The sequence below is a fragment of the Bombina bombina genome, chromosome 8 (genome assembly GCF_027579735.1).
Source record: "Bombina bombina isolate aBomBom1 chromosome 8, aBomBom1.pri, whole genome shotgun sequence".
In the NCBI taxonomy this organism is placed as follows: domain Eukaryota; kingdom Metazoa; phylum Chordata; class Amphibia; order Anura; family Bombinatoridae; genus Bombina; species Bombina bombina.
In genome coordinates this window covers 319,246,075-319,268,513 of record NC_069506.1, presented here as the reverse complement: position 1 = coordinate 319,268,513, position 22,439 = coordinate 319,246,075, and the positions used below count along the sequence as shown (strand labels likewise).

Genomic DNA, 22,439 nt, shown 5'->3' with positions numbered 1-22,439 from the left:
AATCTAAACCAGAAGTGGTCGTAGTATATGTCACTTCCGGTGTGTAATCGTATCAAGCATCTATACCTACCTAATTACATTCTGAAGTGAAAGTTTCAATGTATATAAACATGAACATAATGTGCTATCATAATTCATAAAGCAAAATATTACCATCTAATTCGTCAGCAGTATTTTTGTGTACCCACTAGTGCTATTTGCCGATCCTAGTTTCACTCTAGCATTTACGTTAATCAAAGAATGTGACACAAGTGGGCGTGACCAACCATTGTACATAAAACTTGGCCCTATATTGGCCATGCGTGCATACTTCAATGTGAGCTTGTTGAGACGCAAATAGTGCGTTCCAGCGTGTGAGAAAACCGGAAGTTACCTCTCAAATCACTTCTGGTCTATACCGGGCATATGTCATTAAAAATACAGATTACCAAACTTAATTATTGCCCGGTTTGAAGAATCAGCAACAGGGTTACACTTGCCAAGCATGTAATAGTACACTATAAAATAAATTTATACATCCTGTGACCTTCGTGACTAATGATAATCCTCCATAGACTGGGCTTGTGTTTTAACCATCATCCACATAATGACTGTTACAGCACAATCACAATAAAACCTATGATGCTTATTACAACATTGCTGGACTCCGAGATTATGCTACATATCCAAAACAAATAAAGCCATGGTTAAAAAGCTGTTGGATTTGAGAAATAGTCTCAATGGTAAGACAATGTAACCTGGGTGGTATAACTGGGAATTATATTATATGCCTCATTACGCGTGAGGCTGTATCAAATGTGGCCTTTAAATAACAAAGATAAAAAAGTATCATACACAAAAGAAAATTAGAAAGAAAAATTAATAAAGAAAACAGACAAATGTAGATTGCTAAAAACAAAAGTAAATCAGTTGCAATTGTTGTAACTTATATGTTTCCTTTTCCTGGTATTAGTAACTAAACTCATGCACATTCTAATATTCAACAGATATGTGGCTATTCACTGACATAGCTATGCATTAACACCACCATCCATTAACATAGCAATCTACAAACACCCCAGTCATGACTGTATAGGGGTCTGCATGTTCTAGATGCACCCAGGTATTGATGACCATATGTCTCCTTGATACAATAATGGTGAAAACGGATTCCGTATCCACAAGCGAGTAATGTCCCTTGATTGGAAGCTTCCATTGGCGATGCAACCTGTGTCTAGTAGTAGCTTAGATATCTTCAGTGGTTTGTGCACATAATGGGTGAGTGACCTGCTACTGTGGTCATATCACACAAATGGTTGTATCGGGGAATTTCACATGCCTATCACCCAATGGATGAATATATGCATATACCTGGGCATATATAGCCCAAAGCTCTTAAGAACAAAGTGGAGACCACAGTATCCGCACTCCTGGTATGTAGTGCATAAAGCAAACCTGCAACCAGGATGTTAGAGGGTATGGGAAGAGGGGGGGGTTAACACCACCAAAATAGGGTACTGCCTGTACTGGAGTGCCAACTTGCTCATGTCGACTACCTAGGACGCCAGTGTCACCCCTGTCATGTCCAGATCATGGAATAGTCCCGTGCATGTACAGGGTAAGGGTACCATGCAGAAAAAACGTACACCAGCCCGAGGTATGCTCCCATCATTCCCCTTATGTGAGTCACTCCAAAGACACTTGGTCTTCAACAGGGCCATATGACAGAACAAGAATATGATTTCTGCTCAACCCAGTATCCGAGAAGCCCTGTGTTATACACCATACCTAAAATACACAAAACACAACCTACTGGGTCGCCCCATCGTCTCAGCAGTACAATCCCTATCTCAACCGGTTGCACAATATATCGACATACTGCTACAACCTAGCATGAGACACATCAGGTCATATATTTCTGACACTAATGACCTTATTAGGCGACTTAAGGAGGTCAGGATAGAGCAAGATGACATCTTAGCAACTTTTGACATTAACAGTTTATACACGATCAATCCGCACGCCATTGGATTGCTAGCGGTAAAAGACCACCTCACGCAGGGCACACATTATGTTGGGCCAACCATTGAGTTTCTGTTGACCTGCATCGAATATTGTCTACACAAAAATTACTTCCGTTTTGAACAGAAATTTTATCTCCAAGTGGCAGGCACAGCGATGGGGTCGAATATGGCCCCATCCAATGCCAATATTTTCATGTCCCAATTTGAAAATGAACACACCTGGAGTAGGGACCATTCCTCAATTGTCTTCTATGTAAGATATATTGATGATGTCTTCTTGGTCTGGCGTGGGGGTCAACAGAGACTTGTGGAATGGTTCAACGTGTTCAATAACACGGACACCACAGTTAGATTCAAAATGTCATATGACATCAAAGAAATTGATTCTTTGGATCTTAGGATTTTCATTCAGGATCAGACATTTAGGTACTACACTATATAGCAAACCTACAGACAGGAATTCTATACTTAGTGCCAATAGCTGTCACCCTCCAGCACTCCTCAGAGGCATAGTGAAATCACAGATGGTTAGAACGATGCACAATAATTCTGACAGTGTCACAGGGGTCTCACAGTTGCAGCAGATGAAAACAAAGTTCCTACAACAGGGATACAAACCACAAGTGATTAACAATACGTTGGAAGAGGTCTCATCTCTCACCCAACAAGCTCTCATTGAGAAAGAAGGAAAAACATCAGAAGAGAAAAGATTGATAATGGCCACCACTTTTGCACCAAACACCACAGACGCTGGAAAGATTTTGAGGACACATTGGCCGGTGGTTACCTCTGACCCCAAACTCCCGTTTGCCCACAATTTGGTTCCCATGGTGGCCTACAGAAGAGGGAACATGTTGGTCAAAACAGACCCTAAAGGGAGCTACATCACCACAGCAAGGGTTAATATCAGAGGTTCATATCGGTGCTTGGGGTGTACTACATGCAATGGTCTAAAACATTCCACCATCCGCATAATAACCGTACATATACCATTGGACATTAACTTTCCTGCAATACCACGCATGTAGTATATCTGCTATTTTGTCCATGTTCCCAATTTTACGTGAGGAAAACCATCGGGACGCTACGGGAAAGAATGGTGTTGGATAATGGTTAATTGGAACAACCTGCTGCACAGCATTGTATCTTCACATCAAGTATCTTCTGTGCGCTACATTTTGATCGACCACATACCCAGATTGGATAGAGGTGGTGATAGAAACAATGCATTGGTCGTCCAAGAGGCCGAATGGATATACAGGCTTGGGACTATACACCCAGGTGGTTTAAATTCACCACCTGATTTTAAATCTCTGATAAAGGTTGGAGTCACATACCAGGGGTGCAAACATAGGAGGAGTGAATCACATAAGGGGAATGTTGGGAGCTTACCTCGGGCTGGGGTACGTTTGTTCTGCATGGTACCCTTACCCTGTACATGCACGAGACTATTCCATGATCCGGACATGACAGGGGTGACACTTGCGTCCTAGGTAGTCACCATGAGCAAGCTGGCACTTAATTTACCTATCGGTACAGGCAGTACCCTATTCTGGTGGTGTTAACCCCCCTTTTCCCATACCCTCTAATGTCCTGGTTGCAGGTTTGCTTTATGCACTACATACCAGGAGTGCGGATACTGTGGTCTCCACTTTGTTGTTAAGGGCTTTGGGCTATATATGCCCGGGTATATACATATATTCATCCATTGGGTGATAGGCATGTGAAATTCCCCCATACAACCATTTGTGTGATATGACCACAGTAGCAGGTCACTCACCCATTATGTGCACAAACCACTGAGGATGTCTAAGCTAGTACTAGACACAGGTTGCATCACCGATGGAAGCTTCCAATCAAGGGACATTACTCGCTTGTGGATACAGAATCCGTTTTCACCCTTATTGTATCAAGGGGACATATGGTCATCAATACCTGGGTGCATCTATAACATGCAGACCCCTATACTGTCATGACTGGGGTGTTTGTAGATTGTTATGTTAATGGATGGGGGTGTTAATGCATGGCTATGTCAGTGAATAGCCACATATCTGTTGAATATTAGAATGTGCATGAGTTTAGTTACTAATACCAGGAAAAGGAAACCTATAAGTTACAACAATTGCAACTGATTTACTTTTGTTTTTAGCAATCTACATTTGTCTGTTTTCTTTATTAATTTTTCTTTCTAATTTTCTTTTGTGTATGATACTTTTTTATCTTTGTTATTTAAAGGCCACATTTGATACAGCCTCACGCGTAATGAGGCATATAATATAATTCCCAGTTATACCACCCAGGTTAAATTGTCTTACCATTGAGACTATTTCTCAAATCCAACAGCTTTTTAACCATGGCTTTATTCATTTTAGATATGTAGCATAATCTCGGAGTCCAGCAATGTTGTAATAAGCATCATAGGTTTTTTTTTTTTTTTTAAATAACTTTTTTATTGAGGACATAGTTGTAACATACAATCCTTCTCAAATAAAGTGAAAACAGTATACAGACATTAAGTTTTGCATGGATAATACAATGATGTTAAAGGAACTTTGTATATATAGGTAATAAAAGAGGATACAAATCTTTCCCTTATACGGGGGTCCTCGTTTTTACAGAGGTATCTTATGCATGTACAATGATTATTCAAAAGCATAGAATCTTGTGGTAATAGTCTACACTGAAGTGATCTCCAGGATAACAAACCAGTCTATAGAGGTAATTCAATAGCATAGTTTAAGATATTATATGAAATTTAAGTTTAAGTTGCACATTCCTAGTGGTACTAGATCGGGGGGCTTATAGACCCCTCTCCGCCTGTTACCTGTTGACTCGCAGGTCAGGTCTCATGTTCAGTTTTGTCCTTTAACGGACTAGTCTCAAGTAGGGGGTTTCAGGGGGCAACGAAAGATGGTGGGGTATTTCAAACAAAGACATGTGAGTTAATTTGCTATGTGGCATATTTAATAGATTTTTGCACCCAGGCAGAGATGTCCTTAGGAGGGTAATCCTGTAGATTGGACTTTGGATATATATATACACTATCTATTTAAAAATACATAGAACATTTTCCCCTTTGTGAAGAACATTGGGATGTAAAATATTTACAGTACATACACAGTCATACACATTATTAAACATTTAAAATGTAGAAAAAATTATTTTTCTTATTTTCAGGTATTTGAGTACAAAGGGCTCCCAACCATATATACATCTACAGTTGCACTAACCTGACGAGCACACATTTCAGGGGCGAAACTACAGGGGGTGCAGAGGTCGCAGGTGCGACTGGTCCCCTGAGGGTGGGGGCCCAGCTAAAAAAAAATATATATATATTTTTTTTTAAAGAAAAAACGTTAACCTACCACTGCCTGCACTGATATCATGTGAGTGTGACATGACTTCAGGGGTTAGTATTTCTGTTTTACCCATTGGTGTTTATGTGTGCGTGTGTGTGTGTATGTATGTGACTGTGTGTGTATTTATGCATGCATGTATGTGTGTGTATGTGTGTTTGTGTATGTTTGTGGAACCAGCAAATTACAGACCTTGTTACTACAGCATGGGGGGGCAGGGGGTAAACAGTGTCACTATACAGTACCACTATATACAGTATGGGGGGGGTGGACCATGTCACTGACTACTGTGGTCACTTTATAAAGTACTGGGCAGGTAGGGTCAATGCAGCCATCTAACCGGCAGATTACAGACTGTCACTAACTTACTATATACAGTACTAGGGGGTTAAACAGTGTCACTATATATATACAGTAATAGGGGGTCAGACCATCTCACAGACTGTGGGCACAGGGTACCTCCTTTTGCAGACATGTAATCTGATTCACATTTTTTTCTGTGTTAAATGTAAAAAAAAAAGTATTAAATGCACCTTTTTTTGGAGGGGGGAGGGGTGGTGGGGGGACCCTTCTTAGATTCTTGCACCTGGGCCCTGTGGTTTCTAGTTACGCCTCTGTTTGTACTTGTGTGTTTGTGTTTACTTTCAACTTGTAATAACGCAGGTACTATATTTTAATATTGTGCTCACCCTAATGTTAATGCACCACTTGTAATCTAGTCCTAAATTGTTTACAAATAGCTCCTTCACTTTTATTTTCTCATTATGCCTATTGTATCCCCACACATACTAAACATTTTTTTATCTTAATGGGACTCTCAAGTCAAAATTAAACTTTCATGATTCAGATAGAGCATACAATGTTAAACAACTTTCTGATTTACTTCCATTAACAAAATGTGCTCAGTCTTTGTATATTTATACATTTTGAGTCACCAGCTCCTACTGAGCATGTGCAAGAATTCACAGAATATACGTACATGCATTTGTGATTGGCTGATGGTTGTCACATGATACAGGAATTGTTAAAAAGACATAACTTTGAAATATGTTAGAAAAATATCTGCTACTCATTTGAAGTTCAGTCTAAGTGCTATTGTATTGTCTTGTTATCATGCATGTGTTGTTTATGCAAATCTACTTTATTTACTGGTCTGTTAAGTTCTGGTTACATAAAAACCATATAAGCAACAAGGTTTAGATAAAATAATGCTCCCAGTGGGGGTCTGTAACAGAGAGGTACTAAAATGTTCATTTTCCATTCTTATCTTGAAGTACTGGTCTTTGATTAAACAGAAATAAAGACGATAAGGAGGACTTTGTGTAAATAATTAGACATAATTAGGTAATATAATGAGGTATTCTCTCCCTACAAGTTCACCCCAATGTTTTGGGTTGTGGTTTTAGTTAGCAGAAAGTTATTTTATATACATAAATATACCTAAAGGAACAATTTCACACACATTTTAAACTCTGCAGCTTGTATAACATGTAAAGAATATATATATATCACTGTACTCTAATAGATCTGCAATAAATATATTAACATGTTTAAATAAAGCTTTCATATGTGCATTAAAAACTAATTACACTTTGTGTCCCTTGTGTTCCTAATTATGCGTTTAAACCATTTGTGGGGGTTAAAGGGACACTAAACCCAATTTTTTTTCTTTCATGATTCAGATAGAGCAGTAATTTTAAGCAACTTTCTAATTTACTCCTATTATCATTTTTTCTTCATTCTCTTGCTATCTTTAATTGAAAAAGAAGGCATCTAAGCTAAGGAGCCAGCCAATTTTTGGTTTAGACCCTGGACAGCACTTGTTTTGTTGGTGCTGTCCAATTAGCAAACACAACCCAGGTTGTGAACCAAAAATGGACCGGCTTCTAAACTTACATTCTCGCTTTTCAAATAAAGATAGCAAGAGAATGAAGAAAAAAGGATAATAGGAGTAAATTAGAAAGTTGCTTAAAATTGCATGCTCTATCTGAATCACGAAAGAAAAAAAAAATAGGTTCAGTGTCCCTTTAAACACAGGGAGAATTGTATTACTTAAATTGTTGCATTGAATACACAGAACATTTTTACCATTGCAGTATTAAGTCCCTATAAACACCAATTATTATTTTTTTACCAATGGTTACTGTACTCATGGCTAGAGCCAATCAGGAGCTCCAGATGCTATCATGAAAACTGATCATTCAGATGCCTGATATTTTGTTTCTGTTTAATACTTGTCCCTCATTGGTATAAAAGTGCAATTGACACACAACTGTAAGCTACAAGAACTGCTTATTTCAGTGGTACATTTTTAGTGGCTACCAATTAATAATAAAGACCTGCATTTTACAATGACAAATGACAACATTTTGCCAAACAATGAACTTGGAACATGAGTGTTTTTGGCACAGGTGCAGTTGCAGCAAAACACTGCGTCTCCACCTATATCCCTTTGTACACACGTTAGCGCTGACATGCCCTGTGATTGTGTACACGGTTTTCATGCTTCCATCTCCTCTCCCTATTCTTGACTCTGACATCCTTGTAATCTGCTGTTGATGGACAGTTGCAGTTTATTTCTGAGTGCAAACCTTCTAAAAATAACAGGTGATGATACTTATCACTGCTTGTAATAACTCATTAGGTACACACAATAATTGACTGATGATGTTGCACTTTGTTAATGATACCCGTCATGATGAAAGTATATTACACTCTCTCACTTTGTCTATTTCTTTTGCCAACAGTTTTTTTTAATGGAAAATTTTCACTCTACATTATACTAATTTAAAGGGACATTAACCCCTTTATGACCAGCGATGTACAGGCTTTCTGTGGGGTTGTCTTTTAATAGTGTGGTCTCGCTGCTGAGTTCATTGTTTCATTTTAAGGTGGAATGTATGTATATATTTTTATTATGATCAGTAAATCTGCTTAGCATATTGACATCTGAGACTGTGGAGTGTATTTTTTCCCATCCCATTACCAGGTAGGATCTATATGTCTTATTTTTTGCACTATAAAGGAAGTTGCTGGCCAAGACACCCTTTTCATTCCCTTGGTTTCTTGTTCTTCTATTTTTCTTTCATACTCTTTTCTATATACAGTTATATATATATATATATATATATATATATATATATATATATATATTTGTGTATGTGTCTCCGTGACGATTGGATACACTATTATTTGTTTGTTGTATTCAGGGTTTTTCCATGCAAATATAAAAAGCGAATAGCTGGTGAGTCGATTACATATTATATATATATATATATATATATAGCCAGAGAGAAGAGCACTTCAAAGGTCTTGAATAACCAAAAGATCACTTTAATTGTGAACGTTTTCGAGTCAAAACCGACCCGTCCTCAGACAAACAGTGTATAGTTGCTCTTACCCACCACCCGAAATATAACAGAATCACAACAGGACGTCACGTTCTCCTTAGTAGATACGCCCCCAATATAGGCGTCATCATCCAAGGTAGCGTGAGAGTCTGCATATACATAACCTGTATAGAAAAACATTAAAAACATTAAGCATTATAATACTAATAACAACATGTCACAACCGTAGGAACAGAATCTTTGAAAAGATTAGCAAGTAATGCCTGTGCGTGTGCTCTCACTGTCCAATTACAGACTCCAAGCGGTTACCATGGTAACTCACGCTCCCAATCCCACTGCTGTATCCGCAAGTGGTGGGTATGTATGAGCAGACGTTCAGATATCATAGCTAAAACTCCTCAGTATATATATGCTTGTACTGCTAACACGGTGAAATAAGTGTAAGGGGCCAAATGTCTGAGTCGTCTATTCTCAAAAGCCGGGTGTCTTCCGTTGTCTGGGATGTACAACCTGTGGGGGACTCATTACGGGTCCCTCCTTCACCCATTTTCACAGACGGAAGGTCTACAAGCATAGGTACCATTTAACATGTACCACAACTTATAATTGTGTATTTATTACACTTCATATGCAGACTTTTTTGACCTGATGAAAGGGACTTGAGTTCCCTGAAACGTCATTTAATAAAGTTGACCTTGCTTTTGCAAAATTCCTGAGAGTGCATTATTTTTTAAAATAAATAAATAAAATAAAATAATAAATATACAGTGTGTATATATATATATGTATGTATGTCTCAGTGCTAGTCTGGCAAATTTTACTACAGTAATTGTCACTATTTTACAGGTACAGTATTTATTGAATACTAATTAAATACTGTGCTGTGCTAGTGTTAAACTAAACGTGGCGCTATTGCACCCCTAATATATGTTACTTCAAACATGTTTTCAAGATTTTAAACACTGAAAAGAAAGCTATAACTGTGGGGTATACCTGTATGTATATATATATGTGTGTGTGTGTATATATTCTGCTAGCAGAGACTTGAATTGGCAGCAGTACAACTGCACAACCATTTATCTATTTGATTTCTAAAGCTTTACGTATGATGAAAATCTGCAAATAAATGTAAAGTGTTGATTCAGAGATTCAAACAGGCAGATTAAAATCTGGCTCTAATTTAATACCCTTTTATAAATTGAATAAAATACTGCTGCAAAATGATTAAAGTCATTACATACATGTATGCATACACATACACACACATGCATACACATACACACATGTATACACACACATACACATGTATACACACACATGCATTCACACACATACACATGTATACACAAGTGTGTGTATGTGTATAAATGTGTTTATACATGTGTGTGTGTGTGTACACACATGCATACACATACATACATACATACATGTATACACACATATACACATACATACACACATGTATACACACACATGCATACACATACATACATACATACATGTATACACACATATACACATACATACACACATGTATACACACACATGCACACACCTACATGCATACACATACACACATGTATACACATGTATATACACACATGTATACACATGCATACACACATGTATACACATACACACATACATACACACACATGTATACACACATACACACACATGCATACACATACACACATGTATACACACACATGCACACACACACACCTACATGTATACACACATGCATGCACATACACACACATGCATACACATATACACACACATGCATACACATGTATATACACTCATGCATACACACATGTATACACACACATACATACACACATGCATACATACACACACATGCATACACGTATATACACACATGCATACACATGTATATACACACATGCATACACACATGTATACACATGTTTATACACACATGCATACACACATGTATACACACATGCATACACACATGTATACGCATACACACATACACACATGTATACACATTCACACACATGCATACACACATGTATACACATATACACACATGCATACACATACGCACACATGCATACACATACACACACATGCATACACACATGCATACACATACACACACATGCATACACACATGTAAACACATACACACACATGCATACACACATGTAAACACATACACACACATGCATACACACACATGCATACACATACACACACATGCACACACCCACCCACATGTATACACATATACACATACACACACATGCACATACACATGCACATGCACATACACACATGTATACAGACACATACATACACACATGTATACACACATCAATCAGCAATTAAGTATTGAACTGCATAAGCCATGCAAATTCTGTAGATTGTGCTAAAAAAAAAATTAAAATGTTTATCTTCTCTTTGTTACTAGTATCCACTTTGGACTAGATGTAAACTTGCAGCCTTTTAAAGCATACTTACAGAATGTGACCTATGTCATCTATAGGGACATTGGACAAGAAACCTTGTTGGAAAAGACAATTGTATTATATAGAAAAATTAATAATAAATGTATATTGCAATGCTGTTTTATTTTTTTATTAATTAAATTAATTTATGGGGATAGAAGTTTTGATTTGTGTCTTCATAAATAACTAAGGATCTGTGGTTGGTTTATGAAAAGAATATTCATAATCTAAGATTTTATGTGACTCATTGAATATTTATTTAAGTTCAATAAGTGTTAATATTGGTCTTTTGTATCCAAAAGGTTTCCACATAAATGTCACCTGATTAAAATATTGCAGAGGTCACTGTGTGTCAGCGCCTATATTATGTTTGCTGTGTTTCCATTATGCAGAGTAATCATATACTGTATCATTCTGCTAGAGAGAAGCCTGATTATTTGTCATATTTTACATTTACTGGTTATTAGTATCATTTGTTTTATTTGATAAGAAACTGATAGTTTTTTTTTCTGCTGATGAAATTGATCTCTCATGAATAATAAAAAGTACATTTCTGGCTTTAATGCCTCTGACTGACTGTTTAAACATATTCTTTATATCTGGATTATTTTTTTTTTAATTTGATTGTATATCTGGATTCCGTTCAGATAGTTGCAGTTAAAAATAATAATAAAATCAAAATTAAACTGTAATGATTCAGACGGTATGCAATATTACCAAGCTTTCTAATTTACTTTAGTTATTGAATGTGCTTTGTTCTCTTGGTATTCTGTGTTGAAAAGCAAACCTAGGTAGATTTGTAGGGCATCAGGAGCACGCACTTGTCTTTAACATTTTATGGCAGCAGTGTTTGCCGCAATATATAACATTGCTATAAACATTGTTGTATACAGCTGACACAGCTGTTTTTTCTTTCCTAAGATATGGTGAGTCCACGGAATCATCAGTTACTAATGGGAATATCACTCCTGGCCAGCAGGAGGAGGCAAAGAGCACCACAACAAAGCAGCTATATATGTCACTTCCCTTACCCATAACCTCCAGTCATTCTCTTTGCCTGCGGTGCAAGGAGGAGGTGAAGTTTTGGTGTCTGATCTACAATCAAGATTTTTTATTTTAAAGCAGAGTAGGTTTGCTCTGATCTTTCTAAAGGGTCTACCCTTAGCCGATGTCAGTCTCTCTAGTAGGGCAGGGTGGCTTTTAAGCAATTGGGAACTTGTGGGGTACAATCCTTACTGCGTTTTCCCAAAACATTTTGCTGCCCTTTTTAGATAGCCTGAGTAAGTTTATTCAGTCTTTCTGTATTTCCGCAGGTCCATGTGAGGGATAGCATCCTCTCAAACCAGGTGAACTGTCCTACTGCCGAACAGATAAATATTAAGGTAAGTGCCAGTTTTATTTTTCTATGTAGCAGAGAAAAATTTGGCATTTATTCAGCTGAAACGCTGCAGGGGGACGTTTTTTATTATTCCTGTCAGGGTGTGGGTTTTTATGGCAGTTTTTGCAGGCACTGTTAGTGTGAGGAGTTATTTATTGATGGCTCAGTGATAATCCGTTTTTAGTAATGGATTATGTACTTTTTTTGGGGGGGGGGTTATTGTTTGTTTTTAAGCCTGTTTTTCAAGAAAGTTGTTTTTAAAAAAAAGAAGAAAAAAAAAGGCTTTTTTTTGTCAGCTGTATGACCGCCCCTTTTAGGGAGGTTCTAATTTGCGATGTCAGAGTTTTTTTGGCGCTTTTTTCACTTTACACTTTGTGTAAGAGTGAGGTGCCTATATTTCAGATGGCTCTGCTGTTTAGAAGGCTTCTTGCTGTTTTTGCTTCTCTGGAAATCCGGATTGTAAATGGGATAATTTTTTTTCTCAGTTTGCTGCGGGTTGCAGGACAGGTAGGGCACCTCAGTAATTCTGCTGAGGTGTAGTGTGTTGCCTGGGGTATGTTTTTTTGATTTGGTAAATTTAAAGGGAACATTTATTTAAAGGGATACTAAACCCAAATTTTGTCTTTCGTGATTCAGGTACATCATGCAATTTTATGCAACTTTCTTATTCACTCCTATTATCAATTTTTCCTCGTTCACATGCTATCTTGATTTTAAAAAGCTAGACTGTAAGCTTAAGAGCCATCCCAGTTTTGGTTCAGCACCTGGGTAGCGCTTGCTGATTGGTTTGCTACATTTAGCCACCAATCAGCAAGCGCTAACCAGGTGCTGAAGCAAAAATGGGCTGGCACTTAACCTTACATTACTGCTATTTCCAATAAAGACAACAAGAGAACAAATAAAATTTGTTAATAGGAGCTACTGAGAAAGTTGCTTAAAATTGCATGCTCTATCTGAATCATGAAAGAAAAAAAATTGGGTTTAGTAGTTTAAGAAAGTTTTTTTGGTTCTGTATTATATCCTCTGTTAAAAGATAAAAAAAAAAAAGGTTTTTTTTTTATTTGCTTCTTTTTGTATTATGGATCAGGAGGCTGTGCAGGATTTTACCTGTAGCTTATGTTTTGATGCCCAGGTGGAACCCCCAGTACCTTTTTGTTCTTCATGTATTGGCGTATAGAAATAGCTAATGATGGCTCAGGGTCAAAAAGTCTAAGGCGGATGCTGTTCAGGAGCCTCCTGTTTCAAATGTGCCGCAGCTTTCTCCTCAAGCGTCCCAATCCTATTCATCTGCACATGCAGTGCCCTGCATTTCCTCTCATGCTCCGTCTGGAGTTATTTTGCAAGATATTACTGCCCAGGTATCTTCTGCGGTATCTGAGGCACTGTCTGCGTTTCCCATGCTGCAGGGAAAACGCAAAAGGAAATTTAAAGAAACAGTAAGTAAGGTTTCTGATCCTGAAGTGGCTAATCAAAGTGTTTCCTCTCAGAAGTCTGAGGATGAAGATTCTTCGGGTGCATCTGAGGGTGAAATTTTGGATTCAGGCAGTATAATTCCTTCTACTGATGCTGAAGTTGTGTGGAAGGCTTGCTCAACTAAGAATTGGTTTAAACATTTATTTTTTCTGTACCTCTGATTTCGCAAATGCTATTAAATGTACAGATTAGTTTGAACTTCATGTCTCCAAGGATGTTGCTGTTAAGGCACTGCCACAGCTTTCTCCTTTTATGTCCCAAGCCTCTATGGCGTCACATGCAGTGCCCTGTGGTTCCTCTCCATCTCCTGGAGGAGTTTATTTGCTTACAGAAGTTGCAAGCTCAGGTATCTTCAGCGGTATCTATGGCTTAGTCTGTTTTCCTTTACTTCAGGGAAAAGGCAAGAGGACATTTTAAGTCTCAGATAAGAGGGTTTCTTCTCCACATGCTGCTACGCAGGTTTGTCTTCTTCCAAGTTAGTGGGGAGGATTCGCCGATAATTTCTGAGGCTGAAATCTCAGATCTGGACAGTATAATTTCTTCATCTGTTACTGAAGTGGTATCCTTCAGTTGTTTGCTTCAAAGCCTTTTATATTGTCAGGAGGTCTTGGCTGACTAGATGACACCGATCCCTATCGTTGTCTTTCCTTTGGAGTTTTGTGAACTTTATCAGTTCTATATTTTTCTTTCCTCTCTGGAAGGGTTCTATACATGCTGTGAGATGTTTACAGGATTGTTATAGAGAATCTGGGGATATTTCTCCCTGTCTCACGCCCTTTTTAGGATTTCCTGTTGCTATCTCTCTTGAAATGCACAGTCTTTAGTAGAAGGGAACTTTCTACTTTTAATCAGAGAACTTAGATCTCTGCGAAGATAATCTAGTTTTATTTCTGACATAGGTAAGAAGCTAGAGGTTTAATTAATTGTTCATTTACAGCAATGTCTTTTCCTATTAGACTTGCTGTACTAGCCACCGGGCATTGTGGCTGAAATCTATAGTCAGCTGAGAACCCTACCTGTGGCTTAGTGGTACAGCCTAGGCTTTAAAGTTCTGCAGTTGCAGATTCAATTCTTTCTGTTTCCTCCAAATACACAGTTCTAGTGTCTCCTTTTAAGGATGATACTTTGTTTTGGTCATGCCTTTTCAAGTCCAATCCAAGTCTTCCTCCCAGGGGCAGATTTCTCTTTCTAGAGTACCTGCAATCCAAGTAGGATGGGAGGCATTCTTTGAACTGGATTCAGGGTCTTCATCTCTGGAAGTGACGGTTCCAGTTCCAGTTTGGGAACGGGATATAGGTATTTACTTCATATTTCAGATTCTGTCCTTCAAAGTAGTATCCTTTCTCCTTTGGTTCTAGTGGGCCTGTTCATAACATAGACCTGAGAGATTGATTGTTTCCTTAATCGGAATCTTCTCTAGTTTTCTTAATTTCCGCCATCCCAGTCAGACCTTTTAGGTCTTGGGATATCGCAAGTGTGTTTTTCTGGACAATATATTATTCAGGTATCATCCTGACTTCGAGCTAACTCTCATTTAAGAGATCTTGTCCAATCTTCTTTTCCGGGGATGGGAAATGAATCTGGAGAAGAGTTCTGTTCCTCTATCCACAAGGGTAATTTATTTGGGACTACTGCCACAATACCCTGAATGCACCTGATTTTGTTTGATCTCGGAAGTTATGCAGGGTCAGGTCTGGTCAGTACCTGGATGGGAGACCACCTGGGAACACCAGGTGCTGTATGCTTGGACCTTTATTTGATTCTTTATCTAGGAGATGTCTTTCAGAGTTCAGAAAATCAAGGATTTATTCCTTTTCCCCACTCTGCAGTCTTCTGTCTGGCCAACAGTAAGTTTTAGTGGCCGGTGGATAGCTTAGCCATCTTGCAACCAGGAGCTTGGGAGTTTGGATTTAGCTGCAGTTGATATTTCTTCCCTTTTCTGTGACCCTGTGTATGGAGGGAATTGGTCTGATGGTATTCCATGGACATAATTCCTTTTGCTATTTTCCATGACATAGAGAACTTTCTGATCTGTCTTAAAGGATAGATATAGATCAGATGACAAGAGACTTTCTTCCGCAGTATTTTTTCAGGAGTATATATCTCCGGGCTCGTGCTTCTGGAGATATTCCTGGGTGATGTGAACATGGATGCCAACCTGCTGGGCTGGTAAGCTGTCTGGGTTAAGGATTATGGACTCAGAAGTGTCTGCTCTCCTCTTTAAACATCTTGGAGTTGAGAGCAATTTGCAATGCTCTGATGACTTGACCTCAGTCCTCCCTAGTTTGGTTCCAGTCGGACAATATCACCTCTAGGGTTTATATCAACCATTAGGGAGGAACTAGGGGTTCCTTTGCCATGTAGGAGGTGACTTGGATTATTCAGTGGGAGGAAGCTCACATTTGCTGTCAGTCATCCACTTTCAAGGGGTGGACAATTGGGAGTCGGACCTCTAAACAGACTGATAATTCATCCCGGGGAGTGAGCATTTCCATCCGGAAGTGTTCTTTAGGTAGACCCTCACATGGGGGTTTCAGGAGTTGTCTTTTGTGGGCGTTTCGACAGAGCACCAAGTTTTGGAGGTACGGTTTATAGTCATGTGATCCACAGACCGTCCTGATAGATGTTCTGACATTTTTCTTGGATTTCAGTCTTGCATACCTTTTTCATCTGTTTGCTCTTTTTCCATGAGTCATTACTCGTATTTTCAGATGAGAGCGACAGTGATTTTATTAGCCCCATGCGTAGCCTCGCAGAATCTAGTATGGAGACCTAGTGGAAATGTTGTCTCTCCACCTTGGAGACTACCTCTGAGGAAGGACTTCTGATTCTTGTTCTTTTCCTTTATCTAAATCTCTGAAACTGACTGCTTGAAGACGCTTAGTTTTGTCTTCATGCAGTGGTGACTTCTGTTTAGGCTACCTGTCTTGTCCCTCCCTAATCATCTGTGTCCTCTAGCTTGGGTATTGGTTCCCACTAGTAATTGATGATTCCGTGGACTCACCATATCTTAGGAAAGAAAACATAATTTATGCTTACCTGATAAATGTATTTCTTTCCGGATATGGTGAGTCCACGGCCCACCCTTTATTTTAAGACAGTTATTTTTAGCTAAAGCCTCAGGCACCTCTACACCTTTGTGTTATTTTCTTTTTCCATTTTCCCTTCGGCTGAATGACTGGGGGTTATGGGTAAGGGAAGTGACCTATATAGCAGCTTTGCTGTGGTGCTCTTTGCCGCCTCCTGCTGGCCAGGAGTGATATTCCCACTAGTAAGTAATTGATGATTCAGTGGACTCGCCATATCCGGAAATAAATTTATTAGGTAAGCATAAATTATGTTTTTTTTTCAGCATTGTACACTTCTGCCACAGAGTACTAAATAAACGTGCATGCTCCTGAGGTCCTATGAACCTCCCTAGGTTTACTCTTCAACAGGGGATACCAAGAGAATCAAGTAAATTTAACAGAAGTCATTTGGAAAGTTTTTTAAATTTGCATGCTCTATCTGAATCATGAAAGTATAGTTTTGACTTTACATTTGCTTCAACTAAATAAATAATGATCATCTAGGAACAAAACAAACTAGCTTGCACATATTATATTTTTATTTCCCAAGCAGGAGCTAATGTTTGGGTGTGGCTGGGAGTGGCTAGAAACTGCTGGGGGTGGGGTCTCCATCAGTTGCTTTATAAAATATATATTGCACTGTTCCTCTGGGCATTGTGGTTACTGAGGTAGGCTCATTAGTGTGCACATGAATTGAGCACTTTGTATATATATATATATATATATATATATATATATATATATATATATATATATATATATATATATATATATATATATATATATATATACTATTGGTTAAACATTGGGGTAGATCAAATTCCTTTAGAACATTTTGTCTAATTATTTTTTTTCACACATTTTACCATTAAAGCCTATGAGGATATTTGTAGATAAATAATTTGATAATTTTTTCTAAAGGTGCAAACACTGCTAAATGCTGTTCAAGACACATGCATGTCCCTGAGCCTACCACAGTATGCTATCATTGGAAATTAACTACATAAAAAAGAGGAAGAGACATAAGCAGATTTCACAATAGAAGTAAAACAGATTTTATTTAAGCTGTACGATCTATATGAATCATTAAAGTTTAGTTTTGACTTCTGCACAAAAATTAAGGTAAAAACATTCCTTTAAAAAGTGCATGTCATACAGAAATACAAGTTTATATATATTTTGCATAAAAAAAACTTTGTATGAACTTTATTAAGAAAAAACACTACACAATTTACAGCAATAAAGGTCCTCCACTTATTGCAGTGACTGTCATTCATTGGATCACTGTGCTGCTCCATGCACCAATATCCCTAAAGTCTTCTGTGTATATGTATGAAGAAGCACCCTTGTTAACTACTGGACTCATTCTTCATGCTTAGAGTAAACATACTGTAGTTTGTGTTATATATATATACATACACATTTTATTTTATTCTTAATTATTTTTTGGATACTTTGTTTCAAAACATGAACTGCTTGTTTTGTTTCATAAACTTTCTGCTTTTTTAAATTGTATCAGTGGCAGTGACCAATTGTGTGAAATGTTTTCATTTGCTTTCCTTGAGAGAATACAATTTACTTCCATGTATGAGACGGATCTCCCTGAAATGCTCAACAGATAAGTGTTTAGTGGAGTTGAGCTGTGTAGGAATGACCATGAGGAGTCACTAGTGTGACATTGTACTTTCCTGTTATTAAGCGCCAATAATGTTACAAATCTGCTCAAATATCCAGTTCTGTGATAGAATAAGACAATATCTTATACAAGTTAGAACTATCTAACAGGATAAAACAAATTGCTATTAACAAAAAGTTCATTATAGCTTTTTTTGTTTTTAAACAGACAAACAATGAGGACATAAATGATTCAACCACATTTCTCACCCTAAGTATGTAACTGAGCCAGTCCTGAAAAGGATACAGTGGTGATTAGTGACTACAAGTGTATATCATCCCTTACTGGCTCACTGTCTGTGTCTGGCACAGGAGCTGCAATGCATTGTGGATCCTGAGTGAACATTAACTATCGGCTAGATTTAGAGTTTGGCGTTCGCCGTCAAAACCAGCGTTAGAGGCTCCTAACGCTGGTTTTGGGCTGCCGCTGGTATTTAGAGTCAGGCAGGAAAGGGTCTAACGCTCACTTTGCAGCCGCGACTTTTCCATACCGCAGATCCCCTTACGTCAATTGCGTATCCTATCTTTTGAATGGGATCTTTCTAACGCCAGTATTTAGAGTCTTGGCTGAAGTGAGCGTTAGAAATCTAACGACAAAACTCCAGCCGCAGAAAAAAGTCAGGAGTTAAGAGCTTTCTGGGCTAACACCGGTTCATAAAGCTCTTAACTACTGTTCTCTAAAGTACACTAACACCCATAAACTACCTATGTACCCCTAAACCGAGGTCCCCCCACATCGCCGCCACTCTAATACATTTTTTTAACCCCTAATCTGCCGACCGCACACCGCCGCAACCTACGTTATCCCTATGTACCCCTAATCTGCTGCCCCTAACACCGCCGACCCTATATTATATTTATTAACCCCTAATCTGCCGCCACCAATGTCGCTGCTACCTTACCTACAATTATTAACCCCTAATCTGCCGACCGGACCTCACCGCTACTATAATAAAGTTATTAACTCCTAATCCGCCTCACTCCCGCCTCAATAACACTATAATAAATAGTATTAACCCCTAATCTGCCCTCCCTAACATCGCCGACACCTAACTTCAAGTATTAACCCCTAATCTGCCGACCGGACCTCACCGCTACTATAATAAATTTATTAACCCCTAAAGCTAAGTCTAACCCTAACACTAACACCCCCCTAAGTTAAATACAATTTAAATCTAACGAAATAAATTAACTCTTATTAAATAAATTATTCCTATTTAAAGCTAAATACTTACCTGTAAAATAAACCCTAATATAGCTACAATATAAATTATAATTATATTGTAGCTATTTTAGGATTTATATTTATTTTACAGGCAACTTTGTATTTATTTTAACCAGGTACAATAGCTATTAAATAGTTAAGAACTATTTAATAGCTACCTAGTTAAAATAATTACAAAATTACCTGTAAAATAAATCCTAACCTAAGTTACAATTAAACCTAACACTACACTATCAATAAATTAATTAAATAAAGTACCTACAAATAAATACAATAAAATTAACTAAAGTACAAAAAACAAAAAAATTAATTACAAACATAATAAAAATATTACAACAATTTTAAGCTAATTACACCTACTCTAAGCCCCCTAATAAAATAACAAAGCCCGCCAAAATAAAAAAATGCCCTACCCTATTCTAAAATTAAAATAGAAAAGTCCTTTTACCTTACCAGCCCTTAAAAGGGCCTTTTGCGGGGCATGCCCCAAAGAATTCAGCTCTTTTGCCTGTAAAAATAAACACAATACCACCCCCCTAACATTACAACCCACCACCCACATACCCCTAATCTAACCCAAACCCCCCTTAAATAAACCTAACACTAAGCCCCTGAAGATCTTCCTACCTTATCTTCACCACACCGGGTATCACCGATCGGTCCAGAAGAGCCTCCGAAGTCTTCATCCAAGCCCAAGCGGGGGCTGGAGATCCATCATCCGGCTGAAGTCTTCTATCAAGCGGCAAGAAGTCGTCCAGAAGAGGCTCCAAAGTCTTCATCTTATCCGGGCAGAAGAGGAGATCCGGACCGGCAACCATCTTCATCCAAGCGGCATCTTCTATCTTCATCCGATGACGAGCGGCTCCATCTTGAAGACCTCCGGCGCGGATCCATCCTCTTCTTCCGACGTCCTAAGTCCGAATGAAGGTTCCTTTAAATGACGTCATCCAAGATGGCGTCCCTCGAATTCCGATTGGCTGATAGGATTCTATCAGCCAATCGGAATTAAGGTAGGGATAATCTGATTGGCTGATTGAATCAGCCAATCAGATTGAGCTCGCATTCTATTGGCTGTTCCGATCAGCCAATAGAATGCGAGCTCAATCTGATTGGCTGATTGGATCAGCCAATCGGATTGAACTTGAATCCTACCTTAATTCCGATTGGCTGATAGAATCCTATCATCCAATCGGAATTTGAGGGACGCCATCTTGGATGACGTCATTTAAAGGAACCTTCATTCGGACTTAGGACGTCAGAAGAAGAGGATGGATCCGCGCCGGAGGTCTTCAAGATGGATCCGCTCGTCATCGGATGAAGTTAGAAGATGCTGCTTGGATGAAGATGGTTGCCGGTCTGGATCTCCTCTTCTGCCCGGATAGGATGAAGACTTTGGAGCCTCTTCTGGACTTCTTCTTGCCGCTTGATAGAAGACTTCAGCCGGATGATGGATCTCCAGCCCCCGCTTGGGCTTGGATGAAGATTTCGGAGCCTGGACGGATCGGTGATAGATACCCGGTGTGGTGAAGATAAGGTAGGAAGATCTTCAGGGTCTTAGTGTTAGGTTTATTTAAGGGGGGGTTTGGGTTAGATTAGGGGTATGTGGGTGGTGGGTTGTAATGTTGGGGGGGGTATTGTATGTTTTTTTTTTCAGGCAAAAGAGCTGAATTCTTTGGGGCATGCCCCGCAAAAGGCCCCTTTAAGGGCTGGTAAGGTAAAAGAGCTTTTCTATTTTAATTTTAGAATAGGGTAGGGCATTTTTTTATTTTGCGGGGCTTTGTTATTTTATTAGGGGGCTTAGAGTAGGTGTAATTAGCTTAAAATTGTTGTAATCTTTTTATTATGTTTGTAAACAAAATTTTTATTTTTTGTAACTTAGCTTTTTTTATTTTTTGTACTTTAGTTAGTTTATTTATTTGTGGGTATTTTATTTAATTAATTTATTGATAGTGTAGTGTTAGGTTTAATTGTAGATAATTGTAGGTATTTTATTTAATTAATTTATTGATAGTGTAGTGTTAGGTTTAATTGTAACTTAGGTTAGGATTTATTTTACAGGTAATTTTGTAATTATTTTAACTAGGTAGCTATTAAATAGTTAACTATTTAATAGCTATTGTACCTGGTTAAAATAATTACAAAGTTGCCTGTAAAATTAATTTTAATCCTAAAATAGCTACAATATAATTATAATTTATATTGTAGCTATATTAGGGTTTATTTTACAGGTAAGTATTTAGCTTTAAATAGGAATAATTTATTTATTAAGAGTTAATTTATTTAGTTAGATTTAAATTATATTTAATTTAGGGGGGTGTTAGTTTTAGGGTTAGACTTAGCTTTAGGGGTTAATACATTTATTAGAGTAGCGGCGAAGGTCCGGTTGGCAGATTAGGGGTTAATACTTGAAGTTAGGTGTCAGCGATGTTAGG

At 38.1% G+C, this 22,439-nt stretch overlaps 1 protein-coding gene and 1 pseudogene across 1 annotated transcript in view; both read left to right on the top strand.

Moving 5' to 3' along the window:
• Positions 1–22,439, top strand: part of GRAMD1B (GRAM domain containing 1B) — a 602,742-nt gene that overhangs the window by 65,954 nt on the left and 514,349 nt on the right. The window lies entirely within an intron of this gene.
• On the top strand, positions 15,667–15,785 carry LOC128639326 (uncharacterized; annotated as a pseudogene).